General features: G+C 43.2%; 1 pseudogene; it reads right to left on the bottom strand.

Annotated features, from left to right (window-relative positions):
* Positions 1–1,217: 1,217 nt before the first annotated feature.
* Positions 1,218–19,908, bottom strand: part of LOC147678068 (vomeronasal type-2 receptor 26-like) — a 45,511-nt pseudogene continuing 26,820 nt past the window's right edge.

Raw genomic sequence — 19,908 nt, 5'->3', positions numbered from 1 at the left:
TTGATCTCCCTTGTATCTCCATAAGTTTCTGTCATATTTTTTACAGTGCATATATAGTTCATTTCATGTGTATTGTTTTTCTCTTATATTTCATCTTTGTATCCTTTGTTCAATTTCCTCATTTCTAAGTGACGTGATTGCAATTTGATATTGTTCATTTTATAGCATGTACTTTGTATGGTTACCTGGTTTTCTTTTCAATAAAATTATTTAAACTTAAAAAAGTGTCATGCAACAGTCAAAAGGCATCGCAAAATAACATAGATATTTCATGAACTCTAGAAGTAGGTCTGAGATTCACTGAACATTTTCTAACATGTCCTATTATCAACAAGTTTTAAAAAATATTGTTCCTTTTGATTTTATATATTTATTTCTGGTATCATGGAATGAAATGTGTCTGGATTTTGCCCAAGCAAGAATTGCTTCAAGAGGTCTCTACCATACATCACAGACCATCTCTGGATCAGCCTGGATAATTTACAAAACAAGATGTGAATGATCTGAAATCATATGTAGTATGTTAAACTCAATATACATATAAATATTGCATTTGTAAGTTAAAAAACAGGTTTTAGAGGAGAGTTACTTATGTTTCATTTAATTATTCTATCAATTGATTATTTTGGTCTAGATATAGTATTTCAGGCCCATGAGAATTACATAAAAAGTCAAAATCTAAGTTCTATCAAAGGCAGTCTCCTGCATACTGAGACCCTCACACAGAATTTATTTAGGGGTGAGAAATGGTACTAAATATGCAAGAAGTGGTTTCCCCACATTCAATTTGTTTTTAGATAACAACTGGGGCATAACACAGGACCTCCACCTCCTTAGGCGCAGCCTCTCCCACGTTAAATGGAACTTCCCTTTGCCCAATGTCCATTAATGTCTGTGCAGTACATGGGAGTCTCAGGGGCCTTCATTGCAATTTGCTTGTCGGAACAATAATGTTCCTTTACTCCACTATATAAGTTATATTATTACACAAAAGATGGTGCTTTCCACATTTAAAGGTGTAAAATAGAACCAGCCTTTATTGCATAAAAGCTGGAGCTATTTAACCTTTAAATGTGGAAAAAAGGAAGCAATGGGATTTATGCATTGTATTCTCCATTGAATTCTGAATTCACTATACTTTTACTAGTTGTCGTAAAACAATGATCAGAATGGGACCTTCAATCTCCCAATGAGGATTATGCATTTCTTTCATGGGTTTAATTAATTGATGTCAGTGAGTGGGCTTCCCCTTCAAGTAATTATTGTTGTTCAGATCAGGCCGGATGACAATGATGTAGCACTTGGGAAGAAATATGCAAACTACAATCCCCATTGAGGATGAGATGATGGTGAAGACCTCCACAGCAACCATGTACTTCCCTTTGGTGTTTTGATATGATGGAAGGAACAGTGTCCAGACGGTTAAGAAGGTCACCATGCTGAACGTGATGAGTTGAGCCTCATTGAAGCTGTCAGGCAACTTTCTCGCTTTAAATGCAACAAGAAAACTGGTGAGGGCCAGAAGCGCCATGTACCCCAGGACACACCAGAAGGCTGTGGGAGAGCCTTCATTACATTCAATCACAACCTTCTTGGTCTGGAATTTCATATTCTGTTCAGCATAAGGACGGAACAAGCCCAACCAGATTGTGCAAATTAGTGTTTGAATGAGTGTGCAAACAGAGACTATCATGGCTGGTATATTTGGGCCAAGTCCACTTCTCAAGGGCGTGTTGGGGTGTGTGGCTTGGAACGCCATCAGCACCAGGACAGTTTTGGCCAGTAAGCATGAAATGCACATGACAAAGAGGATGCTGAATGTGACCTGTCGAAGCATGCAGGTGATGTCAGTAGGGCGACCTATGAAGAGCAATGTGCTTAGAAGGCAGAGTGACAAGCTAATTAGAAGAAGGTAGCTCAGGCCCCGATTGTTTGCCTTGACTATTGGGGTATCTCGGTGCTTGAAAAAGATGACAAAGATTGTGAGGGGGGCCAAGGTACTGACTGTGGCCACAGCAAGCAAGGTGAAACCCAGTGGCTCTTGGAAGGAGAGGTACTCCACATATTTCAGGACGCAGCGATCCCGTTTCTCGCTGGACCACTGGTCATCTGGGCACTTTATGCAGTCAGGTGAATCTAGAACAAGAGACAGGTATACATGAAACAGGATCAGGCACCCCATCTTGATTTATTTCATTAGGATTGAAGTGGAAACATTCTACAGTCACCTTTCAGTCATGTAACAGTTACATATGTGTCAGCGCCTGATTCTAATGATCGGAGTGAGGTGGCATGGCATGGACAACAGTAAACATGTTTTACATAAATGCCATTTGTGTGCAGCAGGCTTCCACAATGAGTAGCTTATGAGCTACTGGTAGCTTTTCAGCTACCTATAAGTAGCTCTTCTGTGTGTAGCTCAACCCATTAAAGTAGAAGCTTTGAAGTTTTTGATTTAATGTATGCATAACATAATTGAAAAGTGTACAGTAGAGATTATCTTTGAAGAAAAATGGTTACATTTTAAAAATCATTTAAAAAACATATTTAAAGCTAATATTTGAGTTACAAAATATGTGACATTGAGGACTTAGTACTCATATTATTACCTTGGTGCCAGGGACATTGCAGCTATGGCCGTCATGGATTCCCTATGCTGAGGCATTTGAAATTGATAAAGCCATTTTGACATGTCTACTAGCAATCCTTCCTGATGCACCAAAGTGGTCACTGTTGAAAATCTTACACAGGATGGCCCCCAGTACTTATATTGAGAAGCTGGATGCAGGTGGGACCCACCAGCACTAATTTCAAAGGACCACCAATTGTTTTTCCTCAACAAATTTTGACACAGAGCAAGAGAGAGCCACGCACAACGGGGGGCTATAAGGACAAGGATAAATACAGGAACGCAGGAACAAATAGAGAAAGCAGGGATGAACAAACCCACAAAGGTGGAATAAGAGTGCCGGAATGTCAGGTGGTGAATTAAAAAGAAATGGGGTGGAATCAAGACTAGAAAGCCTCAGTATTAGGCACCCCAACCCTTAATAGCGCCAACCTTGGGCTTCCAAGCAAAACTGTGGGCCACCACTTATTCTCTCACTAATTAAGCACTGGTGATTTAGAAGATTTTCATGTGTTTAACATTTTATGCATAATGAACAGTATGTAGAAAGCACTCACACTCAATTTCACACACACAAATACACATATATGTATGTACTTTGTACTGTTGTTTTTGAAAAAAATCTATGATGCCTAGAAGTGTGTTTTTCTGATGAATGCTACCTAGGACTACGTTTAAATACAATACCCTCTTTTACAAGATTGAAGTTAACCATGTCACTCATGCTTCTTCCCTACTTCCCACCATCTCTCCTCACAAACTCCACAGTATACAGTCAAGCTGAAATGTACTGTTGTATTTTCACTGTAATTGTTATTCTGCTGTCAATGAACTCTCCCCAGTGAAGCCACAACTCGAAACATTTCACAAGGTGCCCATTAATTCATATAACGCATTATTGCGCATGTATTTAGTTATGTTCTAGCATTTCCAGATGACATTAGCATAGAGACTGCAAAATAATTGTTCATGTAGTGGGTTAGTGCTTAGATGTTAAGACAATGTCACATTTATTTGCTGTATGTGTGCTCTGATTTGCCGATGAAATGCTACATTTGCTCACACCACAATGAGTCTGTGGATTCTGTAATTTCATATGCAAAAATAATTTTTTAAAAACTAGATTTTGGGGTTGAGCCAGACAGCTTTCTTTTTTCTACAAGAGATGTTGTCTGTGAAGCTCTATATTTTTGCTGTCCACTCGGTATTTATAATAATTTCTAGTTTCTACATTCTGTGAATAAGACCCTTTAACATTTTATTGTTCTACAAATAAGTCATTAAGTGGGCCCATTCAATCCATATCATTTAATACATTGTATTTATCTGATTTTGATGCTTAGGAGGTGCCCTAAAGTGGGGACAAATTGCCTTATGAGATTGAAGTTTAGGTGAGGGAGGTGGCGCTCGGCCATTAACCAGACAGCTGACATGTAAATGGCTCCTGTGTTCTGCCATCTATTTTGCCTTATTGAGAGAGGATAACAATTTCCAATAATGACCCCCATCCTCAGGGAGAAATCATCATGTACCGGAGAGGGATGGGCCTGCCTCATTCCCGCTTCTGTTGCTTGCAGTCATCACAAAGTTCTAAGCTGCCATGGTCCAGGGTGCAGCCTAACAGCAGGGAGGAGAAGCAGTGATAACAGGCTCGCCCACACCCACCTTGCTGATCAACCAGGGGGCATGAAATACACATACCCACCATCATACCTCCCTTTTTGCTGAATGGGTGCACAGTGCTCTGGGTCACTGAGGAGAGCATGGGCCAAGAACATCCCCTCCTCTGTGCCAGCGATGACCTAGGGGACCACAGGGGCTCCATCTTCAATTGGGAGAAGCAGAGACTGTCTCCATAACTTGGTATGCCAATTAGCACTCTCTTTTAAATAGGGCTCTTTGACAGCTGCTCTTACGTGCAGTTTATTTTCTTCAAGTGCTCACGGACCTTCACCACCTATAGCTTCCAGGGAGGCTACGTAGGCTTGCCCCCTCTTGACCCGCTTCTGCCACTGCTGTAGATAACCTACCCTCCCACTATCCCCCTTCAGGAATGCCAGTAGCCAGTTGCTTAATAATAAATCACACAAACAACTAATTTTTCCTAAATAGTTGCCACAGGCTATAATGGGCTCTTCTTGCCTTAGCTCGCTGCACCAATGATGTCAGCGTTTACATTGAATTTTTTAGAGGAAGAACTGAAAGACCTGAAGGTCACCAAGGATGCAATGGAAGCATCAAGAACCTCCACCAATCAACACGTGAAAAGTATCCATGTAGAACTTGGTCAATTCAGATCAGAGATATTGATTAATGTAGAACAATGCCTTGTGACCTTGGAAAGAAGGTATGCTACTCAGCCAGATGATGAATTTAAGAATCTGTGGAGTAAATTCACGGGTCTTAGCAGATAGGAAAAGGAGGAATTATATCAGATCATAGGGCACCCAGCATTGGATGCAGGAGTGAATCTGATCACCTTTCTATTGGAGGTTCTACTCATGATCACAAGGCTGAAATTCCATCCACCACTTGCATTTTGAAAGGGCACATTGAATATGTTCAAGTAATCGTCTTACAGGCTCACCTCCTTTACCAGTCATAGCCTGCCTATTACGCAGCCAGCATGTCTGAGCTTTACTACAGGCCTCAATATCTTTTAGTCTATGCACCCAATACTTGTTGTTCCGCTGCAAAGGTTACATCTTGGAGAGAATACAGGACCAATATGATCTTTGATGGTGCTGGGTACATCCCAATGGCACAACTAATCTGATATCTACCAAAAGACACCTTTCTGTTTGGTCTTCTAACATCATTGGCCTCTCCTCATACAAAAACCAGAAGAATATTTCATCTCATCTAGCCCCTAACTGATCATCCTCCTGCAGGAAACACACCTCTCCGATACGGTATCCGCTAAGCTTCAAAGAGACTCGGTGCAGAAGGAGCACTACTTCACATATGACCATACCCATCCACAGTACAAAGGTACTCCACACAACTCATACAGCAGGCAATGAGTGACCCTACTCTTTTATAAGTCACTAAGAGAGAGCACTCTCCAAATGTGGCCCGATAAAGAAGGGACATATATTTTGTAAGCTCTCCTTTCAGGGTCATGTTATTGTTCTAGACAATATAAACGCTCACATTATACAAAGAAGAGCCATCTGGCCCTTATTAGCAGACTATGTACAATGTTTTCCCAATCCCAATTCTTAATATGTGGTGTCTGAAATGCACCTTAGACCTGGTACTGAACATAGGAGGCTGGAGTTTACAAATAACAAGGATAGACTGGACCTCAAGGACTTAATGTCAGACCACGAACTGGCTGGATGAAGTCGCCTGCTCCATCCTACATGCAGAGACTATACATTCTTCTCATGTTTACAGCACAGAGACACAGCTCAATGTATTCCTTACTAGCTATACTCTTTTATCTGAATCTGTCATTATACCATCAACACACAAGGCTTGTCAGATGACTTACCAATATTGATCCTTTTGGATCACCAGCTCCCCATCCTGTGCTTTAGAACCTGAAAAGTGCCTTCTTTGCAGGATAAACAACCTCAGGATAAAATTACTCCACAATCTCACTGATATTTTCTTATCTCAACTCCATGTACTCCACCCTGGTGAAAAAAGCACTATTCCGTATTAAGGGGCCGATTACGATGCAGCTCTTACAAACAGTTTCCTTTCCAACTGCCTCATTATAATGGAGAGTGCCCTTGCCCCAGTCGGGATGTTTCAAGTGATCTCAAGGGCGGGTATTTCCACCTTGAGATTACAATGACGCTTTCCAACATGGTTTGCATGTCGGCCTTTCCAACATGGAAACCATGTTAGAAGGTGTCTGTGGGGGCTCCCAGCAGGGCCCCCTTCGGTCTATGAACTCAGTTTGGAGGCCAAGGGGACACCTATGGTGCCCCCAGTTGTTCCTCAAGGTGCCTGGCACGAAGTGCAGGGATAAAATGCACATCCCATTTTACTAGGGTCACATGCATTACAACTAGTTTATGGCCTGATTGCATTCTCCCATAATATAGAAATGCGAAAGAACAGTGTTCTGTCACATTGTAATGTGGGTCGGGACCGTGAACGGGGTGTCGGTCAGTTCCATGACCAGTGCGGTGTCGTGCAAAAGTGATTCCCCTGACATCGTTATGACCCCCTAAGCATTGGCATTAGGAGACAGAGACCGTGAGCACTACTATGATACTAGACAACTGTTGTAACACCCTCTGGAAATTACCAAAGAATAAGTCACTTACTATTCTCACCCACAAGGCAGGACATACCCTCAACCCCATCTTCACAGGAGGTAACAACATCCATTTTAGCCACACCATGCAACCCCCATGACGGACCACCACTGGGTAAACCTCCATGTCGACAAACCCACGGTGCCCAAACCTGCACCCTACCCTCCTTGAAGAAACTGGATCAAGATCACTGAGGAGCAGCTGAGCTCTGCCCTCAACCATGATGCCCCCTCCAGCTCGACCAACACCAACCTTTCATTCATTAAATTTTTATTTCGGTTAAAATAACCATAAAAGAGTACAATGCATTTAAAAACATCAACATATACATCAAGTGCTAATAATCCGAACAAAAGCTATTTGAGACATACATAGTTACTTGAGCTATTTAGGTGTATAAAAAGGATTAGCCAAAGGGATCAAGTTTACAGTGGATTTAAAATTTAAAGACAATCAGGTAATTCATATTTACAAAAATGGATTATTACAGTAAATATATTAAAAGTAGTTAAAAAGAGAATCAAGGAGCATGTTACAGGGAATAATTTGGGCTAGAGTAAGTGGGGACTGCTATAATACCAATGCATTTCATTTCATTATACTATCAGTTGGAACAGAACTAAAAATACTATTACGTTTTTAAACCTTTTTTCTTCCTCACTATCGCTACTGCAAGAAGGAACTGACTCAGACTGAATACTATGGTCTGTGAAGTATCCCCTTAGAATACTCTTTCCCCCTCTTTAATTTTCCGAAAGCCTAGAAGGAGGCAGATGGGTTTAATCCACTTCCTCCTTGCTTTCAGGTACGCAGAGCATATAAATATGACATGGGCCTCATCTTCCTTAATGCCCATATCACAGAGTTCACAATGATCAGAATCACTTTTGTTCATAGGCTCTGCCTTACACGTCCACTTAGAAGTTCTGGATTTTAATTGTAAAATGCGGTAGCGATACTTTAGATACAATGATTTTGCCATTGAAGGTAAAATTTCATCCATAAAACATTCAAATTAACATTCGCTTTTAACATCAAAGAATTTAAGAGTCAATTTCCCGATTTTGAAGTTTTGAAGTGGGTAACTATAGATGTATTCCCAGTATCGTGCCTTCAATAACTTTTTTGAACTGTGAGTTAAGGAATCGGGATCTGTCCAAAAGCTATGTAAACCTACTTTTAAAAACCATTTTTCGATGTGCAGTAGCCAGCTTATTTTAACAATATTTTTTATCTGTAAGATTTCCTTTAGTGCTGCTCTATAATCCACTAGTTCATCAGTGGACCAAAGACAAACCCAGAAGAGTAGCGGGCATAAGGAGGCATGGTCATCAGAACGTCGTACATTTAGATCCCAAAATAGAGGAATTAAAGGTGTACAACCTGGGACAGCTAAAAGTTGTCTAAAAAAGCTATTGTCCTGTAGTGAAAAGGAGTCTCTGGCTACATGTCCCCACAATTCTGCCCCATATAGGGCTGCAGATTGAGCTTTATACTTATATAGTTCAATGGCGGGTGATACTGCCTTGAGGAAGCTACTTTTGTGCTTCCTTATTATGGGAGCTTGGCTTTGTATTAGCATTGGCAGAGACTTTTCTATCTGTGAAGTCCAGTTCATTTTAGAGTCAAGGCTGATACCCAAATATTTAAAATTTTGGGCCTGTTCAATATTCTCCTTATTTACACCAAAAACTTTTTTAAAACCTTTATGTGGGTTGATGGACATAACCTTCGTTTTTGAACAATTAATTTCAAGATTTTTGTCCAAACAGTACGAATAAAATGTATTTAATAAATTCTGTAATCCTTTAGGGGTCTGGGAAATTAAAATCGTGTCATCCGCAAATAGTAGCGCCGGAACGGCTTGACCACTCAACTTGGGAGAGTCATGCTCGCAGCCCAAGAGGGTGTCAGGGATGTCATTGACATAAAGAGAGAAGAGTTGGCGCCAAACGCAGCCTTGCCTTACCCCTCTCTTTATGTCAATTTTTTCTGTCAGTTCCCCGTTGGGTCCCCACCTTACTCTTGCATAATTCCCCTCATGCAGTCTCATTAATTGGTGTTGTATGTCACCGGGGACTCCCATATCTCTTAATGATTTCCACAGTTTGCCTCTCGGGACCAAATCAGAGGCGGCCCTGAGGTCCACAAAGGCTACATATAGATGGGAGTTCCTTATATTAATATATTTCCATACTAAACATAAAAATCTAAAAACCTGATCCACTGTGCTAATTTGAGCTCTAAACCCTGCCTGATGTTTGGTTGAAATAAAACTATCTTCAATCCAAATGTTAAGTTTGTATAAAAGTTGTTGTGCAAAAATCTTTTGGAGTACATCTAAAAGACTAATTGGTCTGTAGTGGGCCGGGTTAGATCTATCCCCCTTCTTGAAGATGGTTACAATTTTGGCACTCCGCCACGTCTCCGGTATTGGGGCCCCTCTTAGGATGTCATTACTAAGTAGATTAATGTACGGGGCCCAAAGGAGATTTTCGTGTTTCCAAAGATCGACAGGAATTCTGTCTGGGCCCGGGGATTTACCCTGTTTGACTGCATTGATGGCAAGTATAGTGTCAGACAAACTAAATGTTAGGGGAGTAATACACGGGTTAACTTGTAAATTCCCTAATGTACACTCGTCTTCATCTTCCCCACCACACGAATAAAGGGATGAGAATTGCTTGACCCAGACACTTTCTTCCAGGAATCTATCCCTTGATGGACTGCTTTCTTTCGAGCCACTCGCAATCAGCTTCCAGAAGAGGGACTGGTCTTTTGTTTTACATGCTAAAAGCAGGTCCGACCAGACTCTACCATCCCATTCTCTTTTTGCAAGATCAAGTATCTTTTTATAGTGCATCCTTTTCTCTCTAATAATATTAATTTGATTTTCTTTTTTATAGCTTGTATTAATTCGGTTTTGGCATGGCGACAAGCTTTATTATACCAGTGGCCTTCCTTCAGATTAGGTTTTTTCTGGCCAGATTGTGCCTGTTTAATCCCTTTTAAGAAGATCTCTCTAAGCTGTGACATTAAGCTCTCATGTAACTCAACTAAGAAAATACCCTCTCCATTGTTATCAACTAATGGGAACATTAGAGTTACATAGGAGTTGTAGATTCTCTTAATAATACTTTTATTACCCATTACCGCAGGCCATTTTAAAGACCTGCGGTTATTGGATTCTAGGGGATCCTCAGACCGAGAGTTCTTGTAGGGATTTATCTCCCGTAGGGGGGCAACTAGCGTCCCAGAGATTGACAAAACTAAGGGAAGGTGGTCACTTTCTATACAGTGGTCCACCTTTAGATCTTGAAGTATTGGCCATAAGCACATTGAGACCAGTATATAGTCTAAGTGACTGGCACAACAACCTCTTCTAAAGGTAGGTTTACTTGGACAATCCGACAGCAGTTGCCCATTACAGGCGCGCAAACCGTATTCCATTGTTAGCTTTAGTAGTTGCAGAGCCCCTTTTGAGCAAGCAACAGTACTATTTGTGTCAATGTGAGAGATATTGTTAACACTATCTTCCTCCCCATAGATAACTTCTAACCCCACAACTGGTTCAAACTTCCTATTGAAGTCTCCTCCAATGATCAGCTTAGTTTTGTGGTCTAGGCCGCAGATAAAATTAGCTAGTTGTATTACTGTTTCTGAATCCTTATTAGGGGATTGTGGTCTGTTATAGATATTGATAATACAGACCGGCCAGCCTTTTCCATCTCTGAATTTTATCGCCAGGATGTCCGGACTGTTGCAGTCTATTTGTTTAACATCAATTCCTAGTGTTAGTCTTACCCAGATTATCAGGCCACCAGATGGTCTACCTTTGTTCAGATTACTAGCTGGAATATAAAAGGATCTATACCCTACTTTAAAAACGTTTTCTAAGGCCCAGGTTTCCTGGAACAGAATGAAATCCCCCCTATTAATATATTCCTGCCATGCTGGATCAGGAATATTTTGCCCTAGGCCGGCAATGTTCCAAGATATTATTAATAACTTAGAATTATCCTCATCCTTAGTAAGTGTGACTGTTGAGCCATTAATCGCACTTATATTCTCTATGGTTTTGGGGGTTAGCAAATTTAGATTTAAGTTTCCACCCGTATTCGTTAAAATAGGATCTGTAGACTGAATGGCTATTTCTCTAGAGTTACACCTGTGGTTGTTTGCATAGGTGAAATCTGTTGTTATTTTTGGATTCACCTATTTCATGTGTATCTCCCAGTCAATAAGCTTCATCTAGCCCATAGAGTGGTGCAAATCGGTTATTTATAGCCACCCAGGGATTAGGAGCATAGCCATCTGACATCACCCCATGGGTTAGAATGTGCTGATTTCCATACTGCCGCATTGCCCTCGGTCTATAGAAGTAAGTGAGGTCTTTCGTGCAAATTGATACTGGTATTCTTCGCTAATTAGTCTCACTACTTTGCTATCTCTGAAGTTGACAATGATTGTATCCCCTTGAATGTCTTTTGGTTTTCTGCCTATTCAGTTGACTCTTCTAACAAACATCACCTCTCCATTCGGATGTCTAGGGATTGGCCTATTGTTATTCAACCAGAATGTCACCTTATTCTTCAAGTCTTGGTAGGATTCTGATTTCCCATTTTTTAGTTCTGGGACACCCGTGAGTACAATAACATATGGTAATGACTCAGGTGGTAGGTCAACCGTGGCCAGGGGAACTCTTGCAATGCTAACCTCTTTCTCTTTGTTATTTCCTACTTCTTTTGGGCACGCAGCAATTTTAGGTGCATCGTTTACTTTACACGGTGTAGTGTGCTGGATAGTCTTTTCGGAAGACTTTTTAGTCTGTTTGTTAGATTGTTTGTTAGTACTAGGGCCCTTTGGCAATCCTACCCCTATACTTTTATTGGCAGTTGGACCTACTATAGGTCCTATAGTGGTTGTGGCGGGATCCATTAAGGGAGGAACCATATTCTTCATCTGACCTCTAACTTGAAATTTTACCAGATTTTTTAATGAGGTAAAGTTGTCAAGGGTTAGCTGTTCAAGTTTCTCCAGTTTGTTGTTAACAATTTTTATCCTTTCAAGGAGGGGGAGAATCAATGATTTGACAGCTTTTTCTATATGTTCCATTGACACTTCAACCTCTTCTATGGGGGCCGAAGGGACCTTCCCTACATGATTAACTCTGGTGTTTTTGGTAAGAGCCCTTGGTGCAATATCAGGTCTCACTGGCACTTTAGCTACCTGTGCGCCTGTGTCAAGTAGGGCGGTATCCGTCGTTTTTACGACTTTTCGTTGCCTCCCTTTCTTTGAGGTTTCAGTCCTGTTTCTTTTTGTGGTGTCTCTGATAGGTTCGTAATTTTGGATTTGTGTACTAACTAAATCAGATGTAGCACTATCAGTAGTTGGGTCGGTCTCCTGCGCCTTTGTTTGTTCAACAGTGCCTGATCAGCGAGGGCCCTCGGTGATATGAAACACCGCTGATCCCACCTGTACATTAGGGGACTCAGCCTGAGAAGCAGACCCTAATAGTGAGGAGTTCAATGAGAAAGAGAAATCTGCACTTAGGTCAGCTGCAAGCTGCAAATTTGGTGTTTGTGAATGACTACTATTGCCATATTGTAACTCCAGTAGTGTATTTTGTGTGGATAAGTTGTTAGAATTGTTGAAATTATGGTCAGTCCTAGGGAGATCTATATACGAGTCCACAAGTAGTGAGATAGAGTTATCTGCCTGTGTCGAAGTAGTGTCAGTTTGTATTTGCTACAGGCACATATTTGGAGGTAGAGAAAGACGTCGCTCCATGTTCTTGATGGCAGTAACAACCACACCAATTGTCTTCTGTAGCATCCTATCGATAGCTGTGAGGGTGGGCAATGGGGTTGTACCATTCTTTTTGAGTCTGGAGCTTGATCTTGTTTGGACAGGAGTATTTACCCCCCATATCTCAGTGTAAAGTACGAACAATGGACTATGTAAAAGTACCTTTTGGTCCACGATAGGAAAGTAAGCAGATGGAGCCAAGGGGGGTGGCCCAGCCCAGCCTCTCCCAGCCCCGGACGGCCACAGACGGACCGCCCTCTGCCCAGGCTCAGCCCGCGCGCGTCCCGCGAGGCGGTAGATGCGACGCCCTTTTCAAGCACCTCCGGGCGCGTTTAGAGGCGTGGCCAGCTGAGGGCTCCTGGGGATGGTAGTGCACCATTCCCCCCGCTCTGCGGCTGCGCCTGGTGACCTTCGGCGCTTGCAGCAGGGGGGAACGGCAACAAGGAAGCAGAGCAGCGTGGCGTAGGAGCAGAGCCCCGGCAGGAAAGGCAGCAAGGCAGGGGGTCCGTCAGGTGAAGGCGTGAGGCAAGGGTCCACAGCGTCCGGTGAGTCTTAGCTACTGGCAACCATTACGATGCAGCTCTTACAAACAGTTTCCTTTCCAACTGCCTCATTATAATGGAGAGTGCCCTTGCCCCAGTCGGGATGTTTCAAGTGATCTCAAGGGCGGGTATTTCCACCCTTGAGATTACGATGACGCTTTCCAACATGGTTTCCATGCCGGCCTTTCCAACATGGAAACCATGTTAGAAGTTGTCTGCGGGGGCTCCCAGCAGGGCCCCCTTTGGTCTATGAACTCAGTTTGGAGGCCAAGGGGACACCTATGGTGCCCCCAGTTGTTCCTCAAGGTGCCTGGCATGAAGTGCATGGATAAACTGCACATCCCATTTTACTAGGGTCACATGCATTACAACTAGTTTATTGCCTGATTGCATTCTCACACAATATAGAAATGCGAAAGAACAGTTTTCTGTCGCATTGTAATGTGGATCAGGACCGTGAACGGGGTGTCGGCCAGTTCCATGACCAGTGCGGTGTCGTGCGAAAGTCATTCCCCTGACATCGTTATGACCCCCTAAGCATTGGCATTAGGAGACAGAGAGCGTGAGCACTACTATGATACCAGACAACTGTTGTAACACCCTCTGGAAATTACCAAAGAATAAGTCACTTACTATTCTCACCCACAAGGCAGGACATACCCTCAACCCCATCTTCACAGGAGGTAACAACATCCATTTTAGCCACACCACGCAACCCCCATGGACGGACCACCACTGGGTAAACCTCCATGTTGACAAACCCACGGTGCCCAAACCTGCACCCTACCCTCCTTGAAGAAACTGGATCAAGATCACTGAGGAGCAGCTGAACTCTGCCCTCAACCATGATGCCCCCTCCAGCTCGACCAACACCAACCTTTCAGCCAAAGAACTCGACAGATGGATCTCCAACTGCGCAGACGAGCTTGTACCCTTATGGAACCCCAACAGTCAGTGCCCCAGGAAGGCTACCTTATTCAGCGCCAACCTCCAAGAATCCAGACGTACCTGCAGACTTCTCGAGAAGAACTGGAGAAACAGCAACTCTTCGGAAGACCAGACCACCTACAAGAACACCATGACAGAATACCACCAATGTATCAGATCCACCAAAAGGACCATCATCAAGAATAAGATCCTTGCCAACTCCAGCAACTCTAAGAAACTCTTCAACATCATCCAGGAATTCACCAACCCCCCCCCATCCAAAACACAGACATCACCCCTCCCAGTTCTTCTGCAACTAGCTCGGCTCTAACTTCCATCTGAAAATCAAGGGCCTTTGCAACAATATCAATGACCAGACCCCTGACTTCAAAACCATGCGATACCCCAGCAATGCCAGCCTCCTCCTGGACCCCAGTCACCACCGAAGACACCACATCAACCATGAGAGGCATCCACTGAGGAGCCCCCATGGACCCCTGCTCCCAAACATCTTACATTGAGCCACCACCTCCATCTGTCCGGAACAAGGACGCACCATCAACACCACCTTCAAAACTGGCACCTTTCAGAACGACTGGAAATGCACAAAAGTCAGACCCCTACTCAAGAAGCCATCAGCAGATACCACAGGCCTCAAGAACTACTGACCCATCTCCATCCTCCCTTTTGTGACCAAAGTCACTGAGAAGACCATCAACGCCCAGCTAATGCAATTCATCGAAGAAAACTTCATCCTTGACCCCTTCCAATCCATATTCCACAGCAACCACAGCATGGAGACTGCCTTGCTTGCCGCTACAGATGACATCTGCAGCCCCCTCCAAGAAAAAGGACGCATCACAGCCCTGATCCTATTCGATCTATCTGCAGCCTTCGACACTGTCTCCCACTGCACACTCACCACCAGACTCCAGGAAGCTGGCATTCAGGGAACCGCCCATGACTGGCTCCGCTCCCTCCTCACCGGAAGAACCCAAAGAATCAGACTCCCACCCTTACTCCCCGTACCCACCGAAATCACCTGCGGAGTACCCCAAGGGTCGGGGCTCAGCACCAAGCTCTTCAACATCTACATGCCCGCCCTCCCCACCATCGTCAAACAGCACAGACTCAGCATAGTATCTTACACCGACGACACCCAGCTCATCCACTCCCTCACCAAGGACCTCATCACCACCAGACTCAACTTCCAGGAAGGAGTGAAAGATGTTGCATCCTGGATGTGCAGCAGCTACTTGAAGCTCATCTTAGAGGAGACAGAGGTCCTCATCGTCGGACTCTCCCCTTCTGCATGGGACAACTCCTGGTAGCCAACAGTCCTCGGTAGCCCCCCCAAACCCACAGATCATTACCAATACCTCAGCATCATACTCGACTCCTCCCTCTACATGTCCTGACAGGTCAACGCTGTCTCCTCCACCTGCTTCAACACCCTCCTCATCCTCTAAAAGACCTTCAAATGGATCCCCCCCCGAGTCAAGGAAGACCGTCACCCACAAACTCATACCCAGCAGACTGGACTACAGAAACACCCCTACACAAGGATCAACAAGTCTCTTCTCCGACCATACAGAAAACCGCAGCCATACTTGTGCTTGGCATCCCTTGACACAAACACATCACCCAGCACATATGTAACCTGCACAGGCTCCCTGTCGAGAAAACAATAACCTTCAAGATACTCTCCCACACCTAGAAATGCCTCCACAACAAGGAACCCCAATATCTTAACAACAGAATCTCTTTCTATGTATCCAAAAGAAACCTCCTTTCTGCCAACATCACCCTCACTAAACCCCTGCGCATTGACCAAGCAAGAATGAGTAGAAGAACCTTCCCCTATATCGCGGCCAAGACTTGGAACAAGCTGCCGATCAACATCAGGCGCACCCCCTCCCTGCACATCTTCAGGAAGACCCTCAAGACATGGCTCTTTGACTGACCAGAGCTGATTCCCCCCTACCCAACACCTTGAGACCATCACAGGTGAGTAGTGCATTTATAACCTCCCAGATTGATTGATTGAGTTATACACATCTGCGCACTCAGACCACTCTCAAGGAGAAGAAATATTCATGTCTGACATATTGCCATACCAGAGAGATACTTAGAGAGATTCCCTAGAGCAAGACATTACAAAAGAGGACTTCACAGAAGCATTTAAAAAAGATGTCAATAGGGAATGCGCCACAAGAAGACAGCTTCTCAAACTAACTTTTTAAAAATCATGTCAGAGACAACGATACCTCTTCTTGCGAAGGTGTTTCAGGAAGCTACCACCTATTTCCTAAGGCATTGAAGGCCCTATCCTGAAGCCTGATAAAAATCCACTATAAACCTGAAGCTGCACCCCTATTTCAATGCTGAACAGAGACATAGATATCAGTGTTAAAGTCCTAACCATCAGATCGGGCAGAAAGATACCTCCACTCATTCACAAACCCCAAGTGGCTTTTGTCCCAGGGCCATCCTCACAGAATCACTTGTGAACCCTGTTCCATCTCTTGTGGTAAGTTGGTAATGAGGCGGATGATACGGGGAGTCTATCCCTCAATGCAGAGAAGGCCTTTGATCAAGCGGAGTGGGTCGACTTGTGCTGGGCCATGACTAAAACGGGGTTTGGACCCACATTTCTTAACAAAGGATGGGTTGCCCTCAGTCCTTGCTTCTTTTCTTGCTCACCCACAAACCTCAGGAAACCAAAATATAGAATCATAAGGAAATTAAAGGCATTGCCTCACGGGCTGGTGAATTGAAGATCATATTACACACCGATGACATCTTATTGACATTGTCAGAACCAAATACGCCCATCCCAACCCAAATCGACAAGATGACAGATTTTTCTACCTTCTCTGGCTACAAAATAAATTGGACCAAGAGTGAGGCCATGCCAATGACTGCTTTGTTTAATGCTGGCTCAGTATCGGGCTTCCAAGTGGTTGTAGCATAAATTTAAATACCTGGGAATCCTGATAAGCACCCTATTTTATTTATATGTTCAGCATGATTCCTCTACTAATATCACTCATGACTTTAAATTATTAGTGTGACCAGGACAGACCTCGACTAGGGAGCTACAAACTGTAACAGAGACAATCTCCTTCCTAGTATGGCATACTACTAGACAGCCCAACAGCTGCCACAACTCACCTACCATTTTCAAAAACTGTTGGAAACCCCAAACTGGGTTATCACAGATGGCCAGATCCAGATGAGGTTGTAAGGTGACAAGTCCTACATTGACAGCTTCGAGATTCTAAAACCCCAACAATCCAATGCTGTAATGTTACTTGCAAGTGTGGAAGTTGACCTCCAAAGCAATGAAACAAGATGGATTCCTACATGCTGCAGTCCGCTTTGTTAAAATGATGCTTTTATTGGAATCTGTGGATGACCAGGAGCGTCCACCATATAGGCCTCCTCTTTCAGTTAGACACAATGAAATCATTCTTTGATTTACAGGATGGATACAAACTCCTGAATACCCTATTCTGAAGGTAGAGACAACTAAGCAGAAGTATTAGGAGTGGCTTGGGTTGCGCCCATTTAGATTCACCTTAATGCTCTTTGGTACATGACTATCTAACAATATTGGGCGCTTACAGAAAGCTACTCTCTGGCCTATACTCCTAAATATTAGGTGAACTATTTTATAAAACTACCAAAGGGCTAATATACAGAGCCTGGACAACCAAGTGTTAAATAGACTCGGAGGACAAAGTGTGTTCTGAGATCCTGCTGACTCACAGCAGAAACCTGAAGGAAACACAAATGAAATTCTGCTACTTCAAATTACTGCATGACTGGCATTGGTCATCCTATAAAATATTGAGGGCACACCTTGCACTGTCCTTGCATTGCTTGTGCTGTGGTCAGATGGGAGGAGACACGTATGGAGGAGGCACTGGTCCTGCCTCAAACAATCGGCTTTCTGGAACCTGTTTGGTTCTCTTCAAACCTGGTAAGGTTGGCGCACATTGAACCCTTCATGGACCAAGCAGTCTTGCTTAACTTTGATATTATTGATACTTTGACCACATACCGGAAGGAATGGTAAACATTGCATTTGGCAATGGTGAAACTCAGCATTCTTGGAAGGGGAAAACGACCACCGTGCCTAAAATGGCAGGATGGATGGAGACAATGAGCACACTTGCTTCCTACAAAAGGGCAATCCATCAACTTAATGAACAAATGCTGCTCTTTGAGGCGATCTGGGCCATGTTTCTCAACTCTTTGTCAACCTCATGTGGACCCTGAATGGCATGACTGGAAACTGTCTGATCTCTGCCGTACTTTTCAATTTAGACTTTAAATTCCTTCCTAGAGTTGAGGAGACTTATGTTTATTGGACGGGCCTGAGCATATTTTAAGGAAGTCCTGTATCTGTTTTGGGATGGCAGGGGTAAGGTTGTTCTTTTTGTAGAAACAGCTGAGGTTTTCATTTGAGGAGCGTAGACACATGCATGTTAACTTGTTACGATACCCTATACCACTTTATGGTTTTTTTGTTCTTTTTTTTGTATTTTCCTTTCTAGGTGGAAAAGTATAGACCTATGTCATAGTTCAAGCTGCATTGCCAAAATGTTGAGAGGTCTTGCAAGACCTATTTCTATGATTAATCTAGAACCTGTTCATATCTGAATCTGAATAAAAATATTCAAACACTGAAACTGAGGTTTAATACCATCTACTATAATCCAGTATATGTTGGAACTCTGAGACTGAGGTAAATTTGGGGGTGTCAGTTTGGGATACAGTTTTGCTCTGACCTTTTTGGTAGCAGAAGTTTTAACATTAACACCTTGGCTGCTAGAGGTTTCCCCCCCCGGTGCTGAAATCACAGAGTTTCCATTGTTCATGACAAGCTCAGCTCATCATCAGCACAGCTCAACCGTGCCTCATGACGAGCTGAGCTCGTCATGAGCATCGAAGAGTTTAAACAGCACCTCTTCACTGCTTTAGAAAATTCCTGTGAACTCAGTCCTAAATGTTAGTGGATTTTTCAAATTGGATCACTTTGGAGGATTTTGCCAATAACCCGATTTGCAGTGCTATTCCTAAACAATTTAGATTGCAAGTATGAATAGTGTAAATTGTGAGTGCAGATGTTTTGCTTATGGTATGCAGTTAAGGTTCCGAGTCCAGTGCTGAGAAATGGATTGTTATGTTGTGTGTCAGGTTCTTGATTATGCTATGTTTATTCTAGGTTAAATTGGTGGTTCAATCAATGTTGTTTTGATGTATTATTGTTATTTGTGAATTGTTTAGAAAATTATTTTATTTATTGTTGGTTGGTTTGTTTATCAGATTTAAAGAAATCAGAGATCTTGAAATATAGTGGTTTTAGTTGTGTGCAAAAGGTGGTGCATTTTCAGGGGTGCTACATGGACACAGGATATATTAAGGTTGCTAAAGGGAATTACTACGCAGGACGTATCGCCAAAGCTGACAATAATAGTAGAGAGATCTTCTCCATTGTCAAAAGTTTTGTATCCCCTGTCGCTGATGTTGCCACTCTTCCCTCCTCTGCGCAATGGTGCGAGGAACTGTCCACCTTTTTTATCAGCAAAATAGCTAGGATTCAGGAGGACTTACTCTTGGCGCTGCCCGGGGACCGCCTAGCGGATGACCCCTGTCTTACCCAATGCCCGTGTTCCGGCCAACAGTTTATCAACTTTGTGCAAGTCTCCGAATGTGCTGT

This window comes from Lissotriton vulgaris, chromosome 12 (genome assembly GCF_964263255.1).
Source record: "Lissotriton vulgaris chromosome 12, aLisVul1.2, whole genome shotgun sequence".
In the NCBI taxonomy this organism is placed as follows: Eukaryota; Metazoa; Chordata; class Amphibia; order Caudata; family Salamandridae; genus Lissotriton; species Lissotriton vulgaris.
Note: the sequence above shows the minus strand (reverse complement) of the source record. Positions and strands in the feature narration are given on the sequence as shown.